This window comes from Cryptomeria japonica, chromosome 1 (assembly GCF_030272615.1).
Source record: "Cryptomeria japonica chromosome 1, Sugi_1.0, whole genome shotgun sequence".
Taxonomy (NCBI): Eukaryota; Viridiplantae; Streptophyta; class Pinopsida; order Cupressales; family Cupressaceae; genus Cryptomeria; species Cryptomeria japonica.
The window spans coordinates 591082902-591104899 of record NC_081405.1 but is presented as its reverse complement, the minus strand read 5'-3'; the positions used below and the strand labels follow the sequence as shown (position 1 = coordinate 591104899).

The window sequence follows — 21998 nt, the reverse complement described above, 5'->3', positions numbered from 1 at the left end:
ATACGGTCTATTATAACTTCTAGAATATTGTAGGTCTATAGGTTTACTCTCCCTCTAAGCTCTAAGAAGAATTTGACTTATGAACTAATTTGTGATCTTATATCTTATGACAACTTGACATATCTATTTCTAGTGGGCTTTGTGACACCAAAGTTTTAATTTTATGATGCTAAGGGTGATCTAATGATACATATTAGATCCTTTAATACTACTTGTTTGTACTTTATGTATGATAATAGGTTGCTTGCTAAATTTTTTTTGTGCTCATTAAAAAGATATATTATAATAGTTATTTCTTTGTCACAAAATTCTATCTATTTATTTTCCTTACTAGTCAATATATTTGTCAAACATTAATTCGATGATTACAAGTTTAAATTTAATTTAATATAAATAAACACAAAAATTTAAATTTGAATTAAGATAAATAAAATAATAATAAAATTATGGATAACTATTATAAGATTTCAATTCTTACTTGTAAATATGCATGACCAATCATAAAATGCTGATATATAACATTTTTTCCTAAATAATTGACTCCTTACCATAATAAAAATGTATATCTTCAAACTATTATGTCATACTGGTTATATGCACATAATGATCCTCCTTTTTCTTTATCCTACTTCATACATAACTTAAAATAATAAACTTAAAAATAATATAAAAATATTTTAATTATTTACATTTCAATTGACACTTCATTTATACAATTAAATAAAACGTAGAACCAAATATGCATCTTTGTTCCATATTAAAATTAAATTTCCACTATATGGTCGGTGAGATTTGTCAGCTAGCTGTTTTTAATTTCCTTCCCTCACTAGGTATGGCGGCTGCTCCTAGTTTTATTTTCCGATGTACACTTGGGCAATATAGTTCAGCATATTAAATTTGGTGATCCGCGCACGTAATATGGATAAGCTCATTGTAAGCGGATTCTTTTGAATGGTTAACGTAGATTTGATAATCTATATCTATCTCCCCATTAGTCCGCATGGATTGAAGGGGATGGGCTCCCAAATTTCTTTTTCCTATTATTTGAAATGAGATTTGTCCATTAAGATTTAAATGGTGGCTGATAAGATTTAAAGGGTGGCTGAGGACGACTGCTTTTGAACGAAACCGAACAGCCTTCAGTGTACGGGATTACCATAACACCCATCCACCTGGTATGCCATTAATACCAATTTAAGCAGCAGCTGTTCTTCAGATGGAATTCATTTCAACTTCATTCTTCGCGTTTATAAGCGCTGCTTTTCAATGGCTTTTCTTTATGTTTTGTAGTGGACGTTTTGGGACTATTAAGTATCAAATGATTGTGTGTGTGTGTACATTGTCAAAGGCTCGTCACGTTTTCAAATGGGTGTCAGCTGAATATTGTAAATTGGTTGAGCTTCTAGTTTTGATGGGTTAAATTGGAAGTTCATATCTCAGGACTCATTGTCAAATAATTAAACACCTGGATTTCCTTTGTGGGGTTTGATACTGGGTCGAAAACGATAACCGAAAATCTGGAAATTAATTTGCATTCTTCGGGGTAACCAGTATTATCCGATTAAAATTGCAAATTAATTAAGAAGTCTAGTGATTCAGAGTAGTCGCTAGTTCGAGCACCAAGCTGATCATAACCTAATGGTCTGCCTGAAAACTAAAGAAAGCAAAAGAATAGCATTACGGCCCCGTTTTTGTCTCAAATTTCTATGGAATATAATAAAGAACAATATTAGTAGTTAGTTTTTAGCAATATGTTAAGTTCCTCGAAAATAGGGAATTCCTATAAACGAGAAATGCCCAATTCAAAAATTCTTTAGGGAGATAGATAATCAAATGGAAATGCTATGAATAAACACATACACTTACTTATATGCTTCTTTATTGACATGAAACATAGCCACGTGCAGTTCTATAGAGGGCAATGTTCGAATTGAATGTTGGAGAATACAGTTGTGGTAAGAAATGTGGGATGCTCTTCTATTTTGAATGATTTACTATGCTCCTTACCTTGTCTGTTGGCTATACATATGTAGCAGGCTTGTGGAAGAAAACCAAACTTGGTTTATAGTTGTTGACTTTGTTTTTCAGGAGCTAGCAACTTGCCATTGTCAATTCATTTATTCCGATATGTCATGAACAAGATATTCAAATAGTCACTGTCCTCTGTGCTATAAAGCCTGCATTTGTCCTTGTACCAAGAACTTTGTGATTGATAGTCACGCTTCCCACAACATAGAAAGGCCTCTCTTTAGTAAGATTGATTTGGACATCTTCAAGAATTGTATCAGTTCCAATGATAACCATAGCGAAAAACTGCTTCACGATGCCAATAATCTTGTTAGTTTTAGTGCAATATTGTCTCGTACAAGTCTTCATCTTTACTTGCTCACCACAATAATGTTTCTTCTGCCGTTCTCCATAACATCCTTTTCTTCCAATATCATTCTTGATTTGGGAAGTGATTGTTTTAGCAATACATACTCATTTTTGGCTAATAGTAGCACCTGTTTGTGCCATTTACATAACAAGAAAAAGAAATTAAAAAAAAAAAAATCCAATATTATCAGTGTACACACAAGTATTATTTCCAAAACTTGTACATGTGTCATCTATTTTAACCTCCCAATCATTTGATTTGAGCTTTGTATAGCTTGTGATAACTACTGTACCACATAGTTGGATGCTAATGCTAGCACAAAGTATAATACTCTATGATCAGCAAATGAAAATATTCATCACATGCATATGCAGAATACAAATGCAAGAGAAAAGAAAGGAGGAAGCCCTGAGGATCCCGATATAACACTTTGTATGTAATAAACAGAAGAATGTTAATTGATGGCGATATGATAATATCACATCCTTTCATATACAAAATCTTTATATTTTCACTGATGGGTTGGCCCTCTACAATATATGGGAGGTTTTCAATCCATGTAGGCTCTTGACCCATGTAAACCGCATGAGTGGGATACAGGCCTTGCTTCTACTCTAATATCCCCTAAAAATCACTTCTTAGAGGGTCTGGAGGAAGATGGCCATGATTAAGCTATCATTCTTTTGCTTAAAAGGAGGGTATTGCTCCTTTTGTGTGAAAATGACATCTTCAGAAAGCCCGGGCAATCAGTGCAATTCCAAAACTTTGGCTTCAACTAACATTTTAGTAAATATTTTACTATTTATGACTCACTTTGTATGATATATCTGCAATGACCGTCCTTGATATAATTTATTATGAAGTGTATCTATACTTCAATGTGCTTAAGCCGCTGCCTCCCCTCTACTAGAATCGCCATGACAGAAATAGCCTTAAGGTGGTCCTTATACGCAATTGTTGGTGAAATTTGTGGATAAGTGAACTCCAAAGGCTGAAATGCAGGAAATTTCTTGTGTTGAATTAATTGCTTTTGATATTTAACTTTAGTTGTGTATATAGCTATTATCTTTTGTTTCTTGCATACCCATATTATAGCTTTGGCACCTAAGTGGAATATATATTCAATATCAGAATTTTTTGATCAACATCTTCAGCCCAATCAGAATAATTGTAACTAACGAGGCATCTCTATGCCCCTTTCAAGTAGGTAATCTCAATGCAAGCAGTACTCTTGATATACTTGAGAATTGTCTTGGTAACTTTCCAATGGTTTTCCTTCTGCTCCTGCATAAAATTGCACACGTACTGATTACAAAGGACTAATCTAGTGTCTTATATGTTAGGTATAATTAGTTTCTGTAGACACATAAAAATTTATCCTCATAACTATCCTATTAATGAAGTGGGCATTATTGTCTAAGTCATTAAACTTCATAGTGTAGTTGATAGAGGGCATTAATGAAGTGGGCATTATTGTCTAAGTCATTAAAAATCGGAGAGCTAAGGCAAGATCTTGGTTGATAGAGGAACAATGGAGTGAAGCGTCTTGTGAATGCATAGTGTAGTTTGTTTATTTGTTTTATATTTTCTGCATTTTATAGGGAATAGATTCCATTGTATGATGTTGGATCTCAGTTCTTGAGTCTTTGGCTCCTAGTTGGGCTTTTGAGACCAAGAAACAATCTTAATGCAAGAAAAAGATTTGAAAATGCAAGTAAGCAAATAGTGTTATGACCTCAAGATTGCAAGAAAACAAGAGAGGCTTATGTGAGAGGGGCAAATGCATTTATAAGTATCCTCATAGGAAAAGCAAGTTGAGGGATGAATGTGGGATAAAGGAGGTGGTTGGAGATAAGAATTATCCCACATTCATTGAGTGAATGCAACTAGGAGAGGAAGGAGAGAATAAATAGGGGATGGTTTTTGAAAGGATGTAGATTAAAGATTGAGAATGGCTTTTTGAAATGATAGAGATAAATGAATAGATAAATGACGATTTAATAAATTAACATAGAGGAAAAATGATTTAATGATTTAACAAAGTTTAATAATTTAGACAATAGTGCCCACTTCATTAATAGGATGAGGACAAATTTTTATGTGTCTACAGTTTCAATCCAATTTTCTGCAAAGTGGCATTTATATCTGCTATTGCGCTACCTCTGGGATCTCAAACTAATCATTAAGCTGAATCTGTGGCTGCCTACAATAGCATAAAGATAGCTCATTCCAAGGATTTAAAAAAGTTTGGATGGAGGGGGACTCCTTAAATATAATCCAACGTCTCAAAGGTACTCAAAATCCTAGCTGGACCATGACACCTTGATCAAAGATGCATCCAAACTGGTCGAGGATTTTGATGATGTGGAATTCTCATGTGTACTATGAAGGAAATAAATCTGTTTACACCTCTTTGAACCTTGGGGTGACTTATGACAACCTCATGCATGTGACTGACCCTTCACAAGCCAAAATCTTGTTGTCTAATGATTACCTTGCTAATGCTGGATTTAATGTGTGAAGTTTCAATTATGAAGGAGAGGATACACAAATGCTTTGTGGGTATTTTAGAAGCTATGTGAGAAACTTTTTGGATAGGGACAATTGTGTCATTAGCGATTATTGGAAAAGTGGGTCCTCTATTAACAATGAAGGAGGTTGTTTGTGAAGGATGGGGGGAGATCGTAATAGGGTTGAACCCTCTAACTATGTTAGGATTGGCTGCAAACCTCAGGTATGGAATGTTTTGAAAGAAGGTGGTCTTGCCTCGTTCATGGAAAAACTCCGTGGCCATGATCTTGTGGTAGCTAAAGTTTTTGTTCATGGACAAAAGAGTAGAAAGGTCTCGGTGTTTGGATGGGAGACTTCTGTTATTGAAGAACTCATTGCCCAAGCAATTGGCCTCTCCATGGAAGGGAGAAAAATCTTCAAAGATTGCAAGGCTAGGGATGAGGCTTTGCAAATCTTCTTCAAGGATAACAAGAGAAGCAAGCTGATCAAATTGCACTCAGGCTATGAACGTAATTCCATCAAACCTATCTAGGGCGAGGTGGCGAAAATAGTGATGAGGTAGGTGATCCTTGAGGGGAGGTTCAAGTCCATATATGGGTAACACTTCACTCTGCTGAACCATCTTGGACATAAATTGCTTTTTTCTTTTCCTTCCTATCTTTCAGCCTCCCTTGAGCATTTTGTAAATGAGAATAGGATGAATTTTAAAATTTCAATCATCCATGAAGGACTCATAATGTCGATCATAAATCATATTTTGATTCCCAGTAGAGAAACCTTGGGCAAATAATTGAAGCCTAAAAAGATAAAGGTGCTTAGGGTTGAGGAAAGTTCGGATAAGGATTTCTTTGATTTATGGGAAGTGAAATTCATGAAAATGAGCTAGAATCCACTCAATTGAGCTCGACAAATGCACCACCCGCTGAATGGTGGAAGTGGCTACATTTTTTGGGAAATTTTTTGATCTCTCATCCTCTAGGAGGTCACCAGAAATCAGCGGTAGAGCTGTCTAGATGCTGCAAATCAGGAAATTTCTCACATCGACAGCGAAGCTTTTGAGGAAAAGAGATAGTTATGGTTGTGTAGTTGGAAGTAACATTTCCTTAATTAGAAACTTATCTTTACTTTCCAAACCTTCTTCATGAGTTTCATCCTCTTGTCTTGAAATTTCTGCTAATACAAATTTTCTTTCTTGCAACAGTCTTTATCTTCATGCCTAACCTTATGATAGATGAAACACCTAAATGGGACACCTTTAAAGTCCACTTCTTGAGGATGGATCTTGAGCATGGCATCCATCCTCAAAAGTGTGAAGGATCCTTTCAGCCAAAGGGAGATCTAGAACTTGTGCCACCTTCAACCCACCATAAACAATTGCAACCAATAGCATCCAAATAATCATGGGCTTAGAATTCCAAAGGGAGCCCATAAAGTTTAACCCAAACATTTGAGGAAGAAGAGGGAAAAGAAGAACTGTCAAAATCTTCAATGACTAGGACTAGAGAGTGAGATCCCATTTTTCGATTTTGGTGAGGCAATAGCAAGGGTATTTTGCTGATCATCCTTGGAATCGAATTATGCTGCGAAAAATCCTTTAGGGAGGAAAAAGAGTTTAGGAGTTGGGGACTAGGATAAAAGGGCCCAATATTTAATAGAGTATATAGAGAGCCTATAGTTTGAAGAAAAACTTATCAATGTGATCTCCACGAGCTTTGCCATCTCAAAACTAGTTCTAGAGTGAAGAAGAGAAACCATTGGAGTTGAGTTAGCAACTAAACCTCTACTTGTATGCAGAGGGACACAAGGTACAAAGGATTCCTAGTTCCCCACTTTCCCCAGTGGGATTGCATTTACCCTCGAAGTCACCTATCACTCTATGGAAAGGGGGACCAAAAGAGGATGCATTCTTCTCTTGCCTAAAATCAAATTTGAAAAAGAGAAGTCCTTCAAAGAACCTTTTCATCCAAATGCCCTTTTTTAGGTCTTCTATATCAGTCTTTGTAACACCTTAAATCCTAAAGGTTATATCTTGATAGAGGCCTAAAATCCTTGTCATTACACCAACCCTGTGCCATGGAGGCTTTGATACCAATCCAAACTGAATTACTCTTTAGCTATTTAGGTGTTTACTTTCAAGAAAAGATATAGACATCTCTCTCTTCTTATGTAGAAGTGCTAATAAGATTTGTACCCTTACTTGAAAACAAAAAGATAGGCAATTTCTTTAGTTTTTTGCAATGCACGTTCAAAACCCCAAGATATGACTTGTATATATTCTAAAAATCTAGAGGTCACTTCCTTAGGTTCTAGGGTTTAGTTTGTATTTTTGATACAAGGGAGCTTCACCTTGTATTTCAAATAAATATTTATCCTTATATGTTGTTTTGCTATGTGTTGTATTGAAAGTTGCAAATTAAAACACTAACACATAACAAAGTGATTCTTTCTCAACTTTATTGTGGTAATGTTTCCTAGGGGAAAGCACTTTGCACATTCATTTGTTAGGAGTGATTTGAGGAAGTTAGTGAACCATCTTATGCTCTTTTATTAAAATCATGCTATGAAATTTAATGTCTCAAACAAAGAGGCTATGAGTTGATTTCATCATTAGTTTTTGCAATCATGGTATGATACTATGCATTGTTGGATTTATTTCCAAATCCTTTAAAATCAAGTATACACAAGGATGCATGCTCGTCCCCAACATTACATCCCCATTGAAATATTCCGAGCCAAATTTTTTGTTTGTTTTTCAATTTACAAACTCAAATAAATGCACCTGTTAAGGTTAGAGGTTAAACCAAAACGTGCTGAAGCAACTCTAACCAGAATGTACGCCAGGATCCCGATGTGGGCAAGGTGTGAGCATTGGTCAGAGGATCTAAAACAAAATGCTTATGCAGGAACTCTAACCAAGAATGGCGCCGGTGATGGCGAGCATATGGTCAGAGGATCTTCTACCTAAATGCTGAAAGGGAACTCGACACCAAGTATGTGCTACCCAATCCAGTGTGGAGTGAGGGGCGACCATATGGCGGAGTAATTACAAATAACAATGCTTGAATGAAATAATTGAATTGCTGAAAGGGACTCAACACCCAGAATGTGCTTTCTAACCCGAACTGGGAAAGTAGCTACCATAGGGCGGAGATGTAACTAATACAATAATTACTGAAAGAAGAATGAGTATTACAATTGGATAAAGCAAGATTATAATTTGCTGTCAGTATTACTGCCAGCTTACACTATGAAAGATGAGATCTTGCAAACAATACAAATCAGCATATAAATAGAGATGTACAATATTAGTGAGTTTCTTTGCTGAGAAGTACGATTAACGGAAATGGCATTAAACAGATCCAACCTTTTCTCCCGACTTTTACAAATCTTCAATGAAGCATCCACATCGCTTTAAAAGACTCTCATCACCATCCAATAAAGAAAGTGCAGATTTCTCCAAACTGATGTAACAGACCTGCACCTTTCAACAAATAACCAGCAACATAGGATTCCTTGAAATGCTCGGAACTCACTCTTTTCTCATTCAAACTGCTTGATATCAATTGCAAATCACTAATAGAAGGGAGGCGCTAAAACTAAGAGCATAAGACAGACTTAAAATGCAGATTACATGAAATGCACGAATTCCAAGACACCATAAATGGTACGGCCCAGCACAGGGGCGATTTTGCTTTTTAAAATTCAGATCCTCTTCAAAAAATCTACAAGTTTGCACACAGGGGCGCCTAGCCAAGATGGAAGGAAATAAACAATACCCACAATGAATTTTTTTTGTCTTTTTGGATTTATGAATAAAACATCAAATCTGCTGAAGCTAAAATGCCAAAAACCAGAAACCTCTAATATGCAAAAACTGAACCTAAATAGACAAATGCAGATTACAATGCACAAATTTCAATGAACTCACAAACTAGACTAAAATCACCACTAGTTGTTGTCTTACAAACAAGAAGCGATGCCCGAGCTAGGAGGCCTTCATTCCTCGAAGCAAACCCAAAGCCAAACCGGCAACATAACAGTACTGTAGACCAAAGATCTGAAATGATGCTCAAAGTCTTCCTTTTATAAATTCCTGTTGGCTTCACGAAACCCTAAAATCCACTTCAATATCCAAACCCTAATCCTTTCTCCAAGATGGCATCCTTTTCCTTTCAAGCTTAATATTGATATTTTAATTAAATTCAATACCCTGATAAATGCGCCCACATTAAGCTTGCTTTGACTTTGGAAATTAATAAAATAATCTTTAATGAAGGCGCCACCCTCAAAAAGCCCACTTTTCAAAACAACATAAAGTCAATAGACTAGGCCAAGGGGTCAACGTTCGAATATAATATTAAAACGTGACCTTTTAATTAAATATATCAACTTAACTTTTCAATCATGCCCTGAAGCCAATAATGACCAAGTCAAAGATCAGGTCTGAGAAGGGGACATTACACCCATGCCCACTCACATACTTGAGACACAAGGATGATATGAATAATATATCCCTTGATTGCCTCTCGTTCTTAGGAAATTGGGAATGCGTCCTAAGAACCCTAGTTGATGAGACTAGAATTGTGGATGCATTCTAAGAAACCTAGCTGATGAGACTAGAATTGTGGATGCATTCTAGAAACCTTTGTTGATGATGCTAGCATCATGGGGATGTCTAGTCCTCTTAGAGATGGCCAAAGCCGATTTTGACATTGCACAATTGTCCCAAGGATAACTATATGTCTCCTTTTTTAAATTTAGAACACCATCAACTTTTTTAAAGGAAAAAGGATTTGTGGGGTCCACAAGCCCTTTCGTGCTTCTTATGAAACTCTAAAGTTTTAAACACATCCTAGTTGTAACCCACTCACCCATTTGCATTACCACTCACAATTACTATAACCTTTTTTGCACATGTTGTTGCCGTGTTGAGGAGTTGATGAAGGGAGTGTGCATAGTTAATGAGTAGTCACACTTAATAGTCACATTACTCACTCAAATGAAATTTACTTGATGCAAGAGTGTGCTAGTGAATCTTACCACATCCTACTGCAACACCCAATTTCACCTTACAGACCTTAATGGGGACATAATGGTGACACTACTACAACATACCCAACTAGTGGCAGCTAAGGACTTGTTTTTTGAAAGATTCACCAGAAGTTTGTCTTGTCAAACAACCTAAACTCGATTCTTTGGGAGGTAGCGTGCAAAACTCCTCCATACCTTGTGGAGTCATGACAACTCATTACACAATAGCTTTGGGTTAGGACAATCCTAGACATAGCCACAACCATCTGGATCAACCCTTGAAGCTTTGTCATCAAATTTGGGCCGAAATATACATTTTGTTGGGCATTGGACTTGGAGCCTACTTGTAATCGACGCAGATCACTTCTAAGACTTGGAGCCATTGTTTAATTGCTTTTGAATCAGTAGGAGGCAGCTAGAGAGTTAGAAGATAGAGAATTAGGATTGAGAGCTAGTTTTGCATGTGAGTTGGTAATAAGCCTATGGCGGCCTGTGAGCCTGTAATTGTGGGTGGTAAGCTTATCAATACTTTGCATGTAAGAGGGCCTATGGACATGTTGTATTCCTATTTGGATGAATAAAGTTGCAAGTTCTTTCAATCATTTCAGTTGTGTTCAATTCTATTGCAAGGCGAGACAGTCCATTTTGGGACCCTCCATCCTTGATTGCATCAAGTGGTATTAGAGCAAGATTCAAATCCTTTGGTAGCAAGGGTAGTTTGGAAGGTCCTAGTGTGTATGGACCATTGACCTGAGGCAACCTACATGCATTGTCAATAGAGCACCAAATTGTGAGGCAGTTGCAACCCTATAGCTAGATTGTTGACTTGAGGCAATCACACTAGATTTGAAGGAAAGATGACACCAATGGCCAATATTGCCGAAAGAGTAGAAGAAATGTTGGACATCATGAGAACAATGAAGAACTGGTTGGATGCTGTCGAGGAGGCTAGGTGAAAAGGCTTAAACTCTAGACCGAAGGAGGAGAGTGACAATGAGGAGCTAAGGAATTTGAAGTAGAATGAGGAAAGCCAAGAAGAGGAGTTAGACCAAATTAAGATGATGAAAGCCATTGCCAAAATTGGTAAATGAAACAGAATAGAGATCCCTAGTTATGTCAGTTTTTGAATCCGAAGGAGTTGATTGATTAGATAGATGAGATGGAAGAATACTTTGAGTATGAAGAAGTTGAGGATCTAGGAAGGGTTATGTTTGTAAAAACCAAATTGAAGGGACACATTGCTATTTGGTGGAGAGAAGTATAGTTGGAGAGAATTCGGAGAGGAAAGGAGAGGATTACAAAGTGGCAAAGGGTGGTGGTGAAATTGAAGAGCCAATTCATACTTGTTGACTACGAGTTGGAATTGTTGAAGAGGCTTCAAAACCAAAGGCAAAAGGAGAGGACAATAAAAGAGTACACAAAGGAGTTCCATAAGCAGATCATAAGAACTGGCCATATTGAAGCAAGCAAGGAGAAGGTAGCGTGGTATATCGATGGCCTCAAAACCAACATTCAAGCAGAACTAAGCCTGGCTCAAATGACAATCATGGAGGAAGCCTACCAATTTGCAGTCAAGGTGGAAGAAAAGTTGATTAGGAGGTCTAAACAAAGACCAAAAAGTAGGAATTGAAGGTTTTCAGAAGATTGGCCACAACACAATGAAAGCAGATCACATGCAAAACGAAGCAGGGAAAGGAGCCCTTACTACAGAGGGGAGCGGAGTGAAGGGAGGCCTAGACGCGAAGAAGATTCCTATCACAACAAAAGTGGAGGCGATGACTCCCACCGCAATGGTGGATACTAGAGGAGGGAAAGAAGATTTGATAGTGGATCATTTAGAGGAACCTATTTTAGGTGTGGTGAAGTAAGACATCGTGGCTTCGAGTCCCACCAAAGGAGTGCAAGGAGAGCTCAGTGCAAGAGTGGTGCATGTGGAGGAAGAACTGGACAAGTCATTAGGGTCTATGGGACCACTGAAAAAGGGAATCGCTAGTTATGAGGAGAGCCCTAATGCAGATTGAGACCAGGGAGGGACCAACCTAGAGGAAGAGCCTGTTCCGGACAAGGTGCAAGTCAGGGGGTAAGTGTTGCAATGTCATCATTGATAGTGGTAGCACAACCAACTTGGTTTCAGAAGAGATCGTTCCGAAGATGGATCTGAAAAGGATGAAATTGTAACAACCACTATTCTTAAACAAGGAAAACAATAACTACCATAACATTTAAAGAAAGAATATACAAGTAACATTCAACATTAGTTGAAAAAGAAACAATTAACTAACTAATTAACTTTCATCAAAAAATGAAAACTAACTAATCAACTGTAAATTAGTTATTCTAAATCAACTGAAATATGTAAGAGTTTAGAGAATACAACTCAACAAGCTTCCTGCTAATATCTAGTACAAGCCTCGACATCGTCTAGGAGAGGGAGAGCATCATCAAGGGCTTTTCTGCCCAACCATAGACTTGTCACATCTTCAGTCCAACGATTGGCTTCTAGATTCAAGAGCCTCTCATCATATGGCTTCATCTATGGGTATGTTCTCTTCATATGAGCCTTGTACTTTACCACACATTTTGATTGGTAATAACACTCATATGAATGTTACTGGGAGCAGTTCTATAGAGGTTGATGATGGCACATTTAATGATGTACTTGTGTCTTGTTGTGACGTTTTCACACATCACCCCATTGCAAATGGGGACCCCCTACTTTTTTAGGTCCTCTTGGTCTTTTGGTTTTGGTTCTTTGGGTCTTTTCATAGCAATCCCTTTTGTCTCCCCTGGTCTACAAGTGTTTTTGATGAAATTTGATCAAGTCTGCAAGTCATTTGAGCGAATTTGGCTAAGTTTGGAACTTGTGTCTATTTTAGGGTTTTTCCCTTCAGACTTAGATTTGAGGTCATTTCCTTAGGGTTTTGGGAAATTTGAATGTTGCAATGAAGTTAGAGCCCTTCAAGGAAGCTACCAGTGAAATTTGAGCGAATTCTGAACACTTACATTTTTTAGTACATTTCACTGCATTCCGGATTGGCCTAATTTTGCCATAAAACAAACTTACAATTTTTAGTGTCATCCTGTCCTAGTTTGCCCTTATTTGATGTTTTGAAGTACTTACTACTTTTAGTAAGTCTATTATTGACAGGTCCATCTCAGGTAGTGATCTCGACATTGAAGGCAGAGCATTCCTAGAAATCCAAGTCTAAATCTGGAAAGTTGAAAAAGCAGACAAGTGGTCGAAAAATGGCTTAGTATGAAGTTCTTTCTTGAAGTGGAAAAAGCATGAAAAATATTTTAAGGCATGAAAAATCCACTTCATTCTGAGAATGGCAAAGAAATCCAGACAATGAGCAGAAATGGACAAGTCAAGGAAGGATTTTCCAATTTTGCTAAAAATCCTTCACTAAGGCAAAATGGCGCTCTAGGTTGGATGAAGGTGCCAAATCAAGGAGGAGGAATTTTCATCCAAAGAAAGAAATCCTCCTAGTGGATATTCCGCCCAAACTTGGAAGTGGGCGCTAAAACAAGGTAGTGGAGGAATTTTCCTCCATACAACAAATTCCTCCACAAGGTCAAAATTCTGCCCAAGTTGTGATAAGGGCGCCAAAACAAGGTCATGAAGGAATTTCTTCCAAGGCACATAATTCCTCCACAACAAAATTCCACCCAAGGACAAGATAGGGCACCAAATAGGGGTCATGCAGGAATTTTCAAGATTTTAAAAAATCCTCCACAAGGTGAAATTAGCACTCAAGGATAAGGAATGGGCGCCAAATCAATGGAAGGAAGCAATTTCCTTTTGAGAGTGGATTTCCTCCATCATGTGAAATTAGCGCCCAAGTCGAGGGTGGAGCCCCAAACAAGAGTAAAGGAGGAATTTCCTCTGAGCAAAATTCCATCTCCATAGGTGAAATCCGCCCAAGATGGGGTGAGGTCGCCAAAATGAAGTAAGAGAGGAATTCTTCCCTCCAATGAAAATTTCTCCTCTAGTGATAAAATGCTCCCAAGGACAAAATTGAGGAAGAAATTCAAGATTCTTGGAAATTTCTTCCCAAGGAGAAAATTATGCCCAAGAAGAAGAAATTCCAAGAAAGTGTAAAATTGGTTGTGTGTGGGAAATTCCTGCCTTTAGGACAAAATTCCTTAGAATTAGTAAATAATTGGCTAAGGCATGAAGAATTTCCTTCCTCTAGGGCAAAGTAGAATCAAGGTCAAGGTTGGGCATCAAAATGAGGTTGAGGAGGAATCTTCCTCCACATCAAAATTCCTTCACAACGGAGAAAATGTGCTCTAGGAAAGGAATGGATGCCAAAGTGACACCAAGGAAGAAAAGTCTAATTTTTTCAGAATTCCTTCACTCACTAGCAAATGCGCTCCAGGGAAAGTAGAAAATGCAAAAACATGTTCAAGAAGGAAAATGTCCATTCCAAAGAAGTCCTTCACCACCTTCAAAATGTGCCCAAGGACAAAACAGAACGTGGAATTCAAGGCTAAGGAGGAAAATTTCAGAATCTCAAAAATTCCTTCCTCAGGAAAGAAATATGCCCAAGGTAAAAAATTTCAAGGCACGAGAATAATTGGCTAAGAGAGGATTTTCTCTCTCCAAGAATTTCGGACAAGACAAAATTCCTTAGACATGGAAAAAATGGTCAGTTGATGGAAAAATCTCCTTTAGGACACAAAGTGTGCGAGAGAACATAGAAATTTTCCTTCAGGACAAAAATCTCTCTAGAAAGATTTTCTCTCTCAAAATTTCTAGGCATTCAAGAAACCTTTAGAAGTGGAAAAGATTGCTTAAATTCTTCCAAGGCAAGAAAATCTTCCGAAATGTCTTTTGTGAGCTTGGAATGGAAAGATTCTTGTAAAGGATGAGTTGGCGACATGCAAAGAGAATATTCTGTATTAATGAAGCAAAACCCGAAAAATTATAAAAGTTCCTATGATGGCGGGGTCCATTTGCATGACGAGAATCTATTGAGTGCATGGCGGCAAGATGGTGCATTTATTGCTAGTGGACATCTTGACTGAGTAGTGGCATACTTAATACATGGTGGCTACCATATTTTAGGTAGTGATGGCTCATTTTTACATTTTGGGCGATTTTGGATGTAGTGGTGCATTTAATGCATTATGGACGCCATTTTGAGCAAAGGATAATTATTGTAAAGTGGGCGAGATTCCTCATTTATGATTCTCCTCACTACTTGGCATCATGTATTTGGGATTTTATTTGTCAAATCCTATATAGGGTTTGCATGTTCAATCTTGGCCATTGATTGGTTTGTAATCTAGGCCATCCGTTTTCCTCTTGGAGGCCTATAAAAGGGGTTTACCCCTTTATTTGTAAGAGGAGGAGATTGCATGAAATTGTTGCGATAAGCTATTGAGTAATAAACAGTGATATATTGTTCTTTGATGGTATACACTTGTGCTATTTTATAGCTTGCATGGTTTCACTTTCCTCACTTAGAGTAGATTTATTTCAAGCATCTAGATGAACAAGGTTGATTGCAATGTTTTAAGGTGAAGATCGATGGCTCATTCCTTTTACTGATAGATGATTTTTATGAACGGTGCAAAGTTGGATTGAGCTATTTTATGTGTGTGCTTAATTTAAATTGTTGGATGAACATTGTTCTTTGATGGTGTTCATCAATAGTTTAATATCTTTCAAACACAACCCTTGAAGATTGCACCCGCTTCATGTAGTTTTCTTCTAGTGGCAAAGTGAAGTGTGGTAGATCTCATCCGAATAATTGCTATCTATTGAGTTCTTAGATTTAGCTTAGTCTTCCTAAACCCTTTCCCCTTTAAATTTCATTTCATTCCACTTTAGTTCGTTTGAAGCAGAAGCATCACAAAGTTGCTATATCTGATAATGAAGTTCCAACCACAACAAAGAAGTGAAAGAATGATCCAAATGTAAGCCCCCTTGGATTACCAACAACATCAACCAAATGAGTCTATATCCACAATAAAGTCGCTAGTACACAGTTGGAACCTTGGAGTCAATGTATTCAATCTTCTTGCAATCTTAGCATACATCTGATTTTGATCAAGAGAGGATAAAGTGACCAGTGGAAAACTTTATTTTGTGTTGGTGTGGTCACAAAACACCACTCAACATGTCCCTTCATTATCATTCAATTTCCTTTCCATATATTAGATTACTCATAGTGGGTAGGGTAAGACAGTTGAGTTCACACTTGATTTAGTGCTTAGTGTTGATCATGCATCTAGAGTGGATAAAAAACTTGAGAGGTTTGGTTACTTGAAAGTTGAACCTATGTGTGCTTCCATTAGCCACCGTGGTTCTGTTGTGACGTTTTCACACATCGCCCCATTGCAAATGGGGACCCCCACTTTTCGCTTTCTAGGATTAGTCTTCTTAGCTTAGTTCTAGGTTAGTGTTGAGTCTTTCGCTATGAACCTTTGCATTGAAAAGGTATAGTGGGTCAAGAGGTCAGAAGTTGATCAAGTTTGTCTCTTTAAGATGAACCGAGGTTCAACACTTCTTTTGCCCAGTCAAGGTTTTATCACTTCCACTTCTCCCAACATTGCCCATGGGTGCCCAGGCCCGATCGCTCTCATCTCCATCCCTACCGTTGCCATTCCCATTTCGCCTTTCCATTTCCTTCCATCACCTCCCTACTTTCACCTATATCTTCACCTACCTTTGCCCCATCACCCACCCCCCTCCTTCACATTCCAACCTAATACTACCCTTCCATTTCTCCTATATCCTAAAACTTCATTCACTATCCCTATATACCCCATCCTAAGCTTACCTCTACCTCCTTACCTTTAGCATCTACCCTTGTCCTAGCCCACCCCTATCCTATCCATATCCTCACCCACATCCCATAAGTCTTACTTCCTTTATTTCCCTAAGCTTACCTCTACCACACACCTATTAACCTACCCTTTCCACCCTACCATCTACCCTCATTCTAGCCTACCCCTATCCTATCCCTATCCCAACCCCCTTTCATCTCACACCCCTTACCCTTTTCATTAACCCTTATACCTCCCGTTCCACTTTACTTCCCATCTCCTAACTCCTAACTCCTTCCCCTTATACCTCCTTATCCCACGTACCTCCTATTTCCATCATTTGTACCCCTTATGTCTCCCTTTCTTCCAACAACCCATTCTCCCTCTTTCTCCACGTAGCAGCTCCTTTTAACATTTCATGGCCACTTTCCTCACATTTCTTTCACACATACCGGGCCCCACACACTCCAAAATGGGGAATTAAATAAGTCTTTTAAGGATTCTCCTGCAAAAAAATCCGAGATGGAAATTTTAAAAGTTTTCACATGTCTTTGCCACATCATTGCTCGGACCCACCAACCACTGGCTGAAAATGTATTTTTTTTTTCTTTCGGGTCTGGCATTGCATGGCCCCACCGAAATTTTGGAGTGAAGAAAAAGTTTCTTAAGGCATATTTAAAAGGTAGAACAGAGAGCATCCACCTCACCATACCCAGCACATGCCTAAGCCCCTTCAATCCACGTTAAACCATGAGGCAAGGTGTGGCAATAAAAGGATAAAGAGCTGGCCTTTGAGTGCAGGTGTGTCACTTTGATAGGGATAGAGCAAGAGAGACCCTAATATCCAAAGCACATATAAGGGAGACATATCCATCAGCAAATTACATCATTGAACAGACCAGACTCTTCCAAAAAGCAGCATATTCATCTTCTACAGAGCAGAATCTCTTCAATTACAGTGAATTTATTGAATGATATTAGCCTCCTCTTGATCAGATTTAGTGAAGAATCACATAAAATCGGAGGTAAGGGATATGATTTGACTGATGCAGGGTTAAAAAATCGGGTCTGATTAGAAACATAAGCACTTAACTCATTCAAATTAGATCTCTTTTATTCATATAGAAAGAGGACAGATAAGGATAATATGTACTTTATAATGTTTGATATCTTATTGTTTGTCTTGCAGGTAAAAGCAAAAGGGCAGGAATTTCATTGTATCGTCAGATATGGAGCAACAACAGCAAGTTTGAGAAAGGATCAGACATTAATGAGAATTTCCAAGTTCTGATTTGATGTTTAGCTAGGAAAAGGAGAATAGGTTATTCATTTCAAACATCAAATAGTGCAGATTGAGAGACAACTCCAACAATAGAACAAATGGATGCTCAAAATCAGACCTACAAGCAGTCAATCAGACCCAAGATGACAAGTATATAATTTAACCAATCCAAGTTATGGTTTGCAAAGGAAGCCAAAATGACTGATCATACCATGAGGTGCAGAGATGGCTCAGAAAACCAATCACATCAAAAGTTACAAAGGTCTCTCTAAAACCTTGGCTAGGCTTTGATCTACAAACAAAGTTGAAAAACCATCTCCAAAAAACAAAGTTAGATCAAGTGTTGCAAAGGGGTGTGTTCAAAAACTGATCAAGTTGAGAAGTGCAAAGGAGGTTATTCTGATCACTAAATACAAACAAGAGCAATCTGACTGAATTTCATTAGATTCAGGTCCCTGGCATTAAGATCCAAGCGAAATTCCTCTTTGTGCATTCAAAAGGGTCAAGTGGATATGTCTTCTCATTCAAATGGTTTAAATGCTTAAGCTAGGATTCAATGAAGCAAAGGCAAGTGAAAAGATTGAATGAGGAATTTGGCATTTCGCTCCTGTACCTTTCAAAGGGACAGGAGCGATTTTCACCCTAAGCCATGTACGTTGCTCTCAAATCAGAGCGAATTCTTCCAAAGCCTCCCTCTTGCTTCCAATTTGGATCAAACTCATGCTCCGAAGCTTTGATGAAGGAGAAATTGACTTATACATGTCTTTGAAAGTGAATTGAAATAAAGTTCAATGATGGAAAAGGAAGAATTTGAGCCAAAATGCTAAATTCGCTCCTGTACCTCTCAAAGGGACAAGAGCAAATCATCTAAGAGACTACGTACCTTGCTAAGGTACCAAAGCGAAATTCTTGAGAAGACCTAATTCTTCACCTAGAACATTGAATGGATCCCGCTTGGAGCAGAGTTGAGGGCAAATTAGCATGATCTTGATGAGAGAAGGATTGGAAAGACAAGCCTAAGGTGGAATGAAGGAAATGAGAGCTGAATTGAGTAAAGGAAGAAATTCGCTCCTGACCCTTCCAAAGGTATAGGAGCGAAATCCTTCAAAGGACCTGATTCCTCACCAAAGACATTGAATGGTTGTCATTTTGAGCAATAGAGAGAGAAAATTGACTTGAGCATGGCAAGAAAAGGATTCAAAGGTCAAGTCTAAGACAAAGTTAAGTGAAAAGAAGTATGAATTGAGCCTAGAGGAAGAAATTTGCTCCTGACCCTTCCAAAGGTACAGGAGCGAAGTGGAGCACCTAAGTTGGACAAATCCCTCTTTCCAAGTACTTTTATATGGATAAAATGACTTGTCTATACATTGAGGAAACACAATTTTGAAGTTTGAAGCATTGAAAAGTGAGCGATCATGAGAAATTTGAGAGAAGTTGATAATTCGCTCCTGTACCTCTCAAAGGGACAAGAGCGAATTCCGTAGAGCCTGTATCTTGCCTCCAATTTAGATGGAATTCCTGCTCCAAAAGCTTTGCCTAAGGAAGGGTGACCTTGTCCATGCCTTTGGGGATCCACAATCATGGTTTGAGTTAATGAAAATGAGAAAGGTTAAAGAATTTGAGCACAAGTGTTAAATTCGCTACTGTACCTCTCAAGGGGACATGAGCGAATTCTTCAAAAGACTCTCTCTTGCTTCTAATTTGGGTGAAACTCTTGCTTCAAAGCCCTGAAAGAGGAGAAATGAAATCATACATGCCTTTGCAATTGAGCTAAAGCAATATTTGATGATGAAAATGAGGAATTTGAGCCAAAATGCCAAATTCGTTCCTGTACCTCCCAGAGGGACAAGAGCGAATTCTACATAAGCCTTGTACCTAGCCAAGGTACCCTAGCAAAACCTCTTCTTACGCCTTTTGAAGGACAAATTGATGATGTTTTCATAAAAAAGGAATTGAAAAGCAAAAGGTCAAAACAATGAGGGCAATTTAAAGCATAAATTAAGCTACAAATAGCTAATTCGCTCCTGTACCTCTCCAAGGGATAGGAGCGAATTTCTTGGAGGACATGTACCTGTTGACGTGTATTTTGTACACAATCATACACAGAATAAAATACCTAAAGGCATCTTATCCTCTCTTGAGAAAATAGTCTCTAACTGCCGAAGATTCGCATAAAGGATCAGTTAGGTAGACTCCAAGGTTCTTTGATGTAGGGTCTCTACGTGTGGACAAGCTCCAGTGGTATGATGTGATTTGCTGGAATCACAAGGGGACTTACATTGAACTTCCGATCTGCTTTGCTGGACACAGGCTCTTACTAACTTAGATTAAAAAAATGGAAAAAGGATAAGGGCGAAGAGAGGATCTAATCCTAATACTAAGAATGTAGGAGCAATGATTGATCTTTGACAAAACTCTAACTAGATCTTGTTTTGACATCAATGGAACATCTACACAAGACTAGTGCGATCTTCTAGGGAAGCTTTATGATGTTCAAATCATCACCGCAGGCATAGATACCATCCAAGTTGATGCATATCAATGAAGAGGCAAACAAATTGAAATTGAGCTTAGGCTGAATGATTCCAGTTGACTACGCAAGGCAAGTCTGCAATCAACAAACTGCTAGTAGTATGGATGTACGAATTCCACCATCAATCAATCACATTTCCTCCATTCATCTAATCATCTACCATCTAAGATTGAAGACTCAACAAGAAACCATGCAAATTGCAAGAAAACGACATATTTCACCATTACTTCCAATTCGTAATTCATCTTGACCCTGCAGGAATAGTAAAATATTTGAAAACGAGCTCCCGTCCTTCACTGAGGGACGGGAGTGATTTTGCTCCTACAGGCCAAAATATCATGATTTTACACATTTTATCACTTCACAAGGCGAAAACAAATCATTTGAAATGCTTAGGATCAAAATTCAAAAAAGTCAAAATTTGGTCAAAAATATTCAATTGGACAAAAAATCACATTTCATCTTCAACACTTAGACAAATTTAAGCTCTGCATTCAAAATTCCAATTGAAAATAGACCATTCTGGCGAATTCATTTCATTCAAAATTTGCATTCTAGAAAAGGAAATTCAAAAAGCTCCCAAAACCGACTGGATTCAAACCAAAACCCTAAAAAGCAAAGCAAAAACGAGCAAAAAACATGGGTCCCCATTTGCAATGGGGCGATGTGTGAAAACGTCACAACAGTACCCTACAAAGGGTCTAGAGCGAAGTTGCCTCAAGAACCTTCTATGTGAGGTAAAATGATGTGAACATCCAAAGAATAAGTGAATTGAGTAAGTTTTGTGCTAAAGCTAAGCCTATCTTCCAAATTCGCTCATGTACTTCACTAGAGGACCAAAGCAAATTTCAATAATGGAAGTGAGGACAAGGAGGACCTCTTTAAGCTTCATCATCATCAAGGACACCTTAGATACATGAGAGAGGATCCAAAGTGCTGCTGGGGTGAAAGGACTTCGAATGATCAACAATTGCAAGCAATGGAGCTAGCCATCCTCAAGGACCTCATTATATCACATAGAGAAATCACAAGATATCAGAAGAAGGATCATACAAACATTTCAAGGCGAGATGAGCTTCCAAAGAAGAAGAAATGTCTTGATCGTGAAGAAGCCTCATCAAACACAAGGAAGCCAAGGAAAGGTACATCGTTCCTCAACCACATCAAGGACGATGGAGGATCGACCAAGGCAAGTATTAGACAAGGTGGCATCCCAATCACTATTCCTCCAATTGGGAAGGTCCACATTGGCATGTCCAGATTCAGTGAACTAGGCTCATGCATGAAGGCGCAAACTCCGACATACCTACCCCCGTTTCCTATTGCTTCTCATGCATTGAATGTAATTTTCTCATTGGCTAAAAGGTTTTGTTGTAAGAAACCCTAATTAGGGTTTTCATCTTGAAATCCTAGCCATTTATTGTAAATTAATCAAAGCCATTGAAATGTAAAGAGCTCTCTATATAAAGCTCTGGCTCTTCATTTGT

General features: G+C 38.0%; 1 protein-coding gene across 1 annotated transcript in view; it reads left to right on the top strand.

Annotated features, from left to right (window-relative positions):
- The first annotated feature begins 935 nt into the window (after positions 1–935).
- LOC131027972 (RHOMBOID-like protein 9, chloroplastic) overlaps positions 936–21998 on the top strand; it is a 180420-nt gene continuing 159357 nt past the window's right edge. The window contains exon 1 of the mRNA XM_057958069.2: positions 936–1175. The gene's annotated coding sequence lies outside the window, so the exon portion shown is untranslated. The remainder of the gene's footprint in view (positions 1176–21998) is intronic.